This window comes from Pyxicephalus adspersus, chromosome 4 (assembly GCF_032062135.1).
Source record: "Pyxicephalus adspersus chromosome 4, UCB_Pads_2.0, whole genome shotgun sequence".
Lineage (NCBI taxonomy): Eukaryota > Metazoa > Chordata > Amphibia > Anura > Pyxicephalidae > Pyxicephalus > Pyxicephalus adspersus.
Window position 1 is genome coordinate 100,108,487 of NC_092861.1, and position 2,125 is coordinate 100,110,611.

The 2,125-nt window shown below is 35.4% G+C and overlaps 1 protein-coding gene across 1 annotated transcript in view; it reads right to left on the reverse strand.

Moving 5' to 3' along the window:
- The window catches only part of SOS1 (SOS Ras/Rac guanine nucleotide exchange factor 1), a 221,379-nt gene that overhangs the window by 192,000 nt on the left and 27,254 nt on the right, over nucleotides 1-2,125 (reverse strand). The window lies entirely within an intron of this gene.

Below are 2,125 nucleotides of genomic sequence, written 5' to 3' on the forward strand. Positions count from 1 at the left end.
AATGGCACATGAGTGATCATGAGTGATTTTCAACAATAAATGTGTACTGTAGTCTTCTTCATGCAAAAATAAGACATCCCCCTGAAAATAAGACCTAGGGCATATTTTGGCATTTCAAAAAATATAAGACAGTGCCTTATAATCAGGGAAACAGGTTAAGGGTGTGTTTTTACATATCTAAGGACCATATTGATCAATGATAATGAAATGTCCAAATGCAAAAAAAACAAACAGCGCAAGTGCTAATTGCAATGGAATTTCTATCACCTGGGCGCTTAAATTTAAGCATATATAAGGGCGGGGTTTAACTTGCATTTTCCTCTTGTCTTTTTCTTGTTGGAGGTGCTGTTGTTTTGTGTGTTATCCTAATTAATCCATGTTGCTGCATTTCATACTTTGCTTACCATTTAGCACAATAGCTTCTTTTTTAAATTTTTTTTACTTGGAATGTTTTAATGTCTATTTTGCAATTTTGAAGTCAATGTTAATCCTATGTTATTGTGTTTGTCGCCATATTGTTTGCAAAATTCTGCCTTTATTACCACTTTTCAATGTTTGCCCTGCATAAAGATTTTCTAGTCCAGTTTTCCACCCTTGATAGGGCAAAATTGCATTTTGGTTTGATAAGTATTTTTTGAATGCAATATTTGTTGGGCCATTTTTGAACTATTTTGGCTTTACATGGAAGTGTGGAACATGTGTTTTGTTTGTTCTTTTTAATTTTTTTGTCATTTAGTGTAAAGTTTAGTGATGTGTATTTTTTTTTGTTTTTGATGTGTTTTTGTATTTTATTGTGACCTTTTAGCAAATGTTTCTTTTGAATAAAGTTATTTCTAAAATGTTGTTGTTTGTTTTTTGGGTGGTTTATGTGATCTCCTTTCCAATCTCCCAGGACACACAGTTTAAAAAGACAATTGTGATTATTTTTAAGCTGTTCCTCCGAATTATTTGTAAAGCTAAAAACAGCACAATTGTCTTATTAAAACTCAGTTGTTTGATTTGCATAATTGTGCGCTTTCAGTTCAGGCGCGTGTAGCTCATAGTTGTGCGCCGCGGCGGACCTTCTACGTGTGCCTGAACTGTTCTATCAGTTGAAAAATGCACTGCACTTTTGCACAGTCCTCATTAAGGTGAGTTTGGATTTCTGTAAATTTGCATGTTTTGCTTCATATGCACTCATGTATGTATAGACATGATTGCACATAAAGCCAAACATGTATGTTTGCATTTAGATGTGTGTAAATATACATACAAAAGAGAAATTAGAAGAAGAAATAGGCAAAGAGGGCTTTTTGGACCATATTGCTTCACATTGCAAAGATTGTCTATTTCTTCCTATGATTTGGGATATCATGGGCTTGGCTACAAGCAACATTCATGGAGGATATTGCTTCTGGTCAAAAGAAGGAATACACCTTTATGTGCTTCCACTACCAAGCTGAGGGGAGTAAGTCAATTAGATATAGTGGGCCAACATCTAAAATGCCATACAAAGTGGATTTGGCATTGGAAGATATACATTGGATATTGCTTCTGGTTAAAGGAGGAAACCCCCTTATGTGCTTCCACTACCAAGCTGAGGTAAGTGAATATATATTTGGGCAAGGTCTAACATGCAAGTCAAACTGAATAAACACCCTGACTTGAAAAGCAAAAACATATGTTTGGCTCAAAGTGAAACAAAAAATATATACAAAAAGTATATTAATATAAAATATATGCGCGTATCTATGCGCAACACCGGAACACTGGCTACAAGCGGGTAATGATGCGTATACAGCAGGTGTACATGCAAATGCATGGCGTGGTCACGTTTTACAGTAGGCGGGAGTAAACCAGGAAGTTTTATATCTGTACATCATGCCGCGCCCATTGTTTGAAGAGAGGGACCTGCGCTTTATTATTAAGGTAGGTGATTTTTTTAAAAAGTTTTAGCAGGGGGGGAGGCAGTGAGGGGGGTTATTTTTACTACAATAAGCATACATTTTGTCCATGTTTGCACATTTTCAATGTGTTTTCTGCATCATGCATGTTTGCAAATTTCAATGTGTTTTCTGCATTATGCATGTTTGCACATTTCAAAGTGTTTTATGCATCATCTATGTTTGCACATTTCAATGTGTTT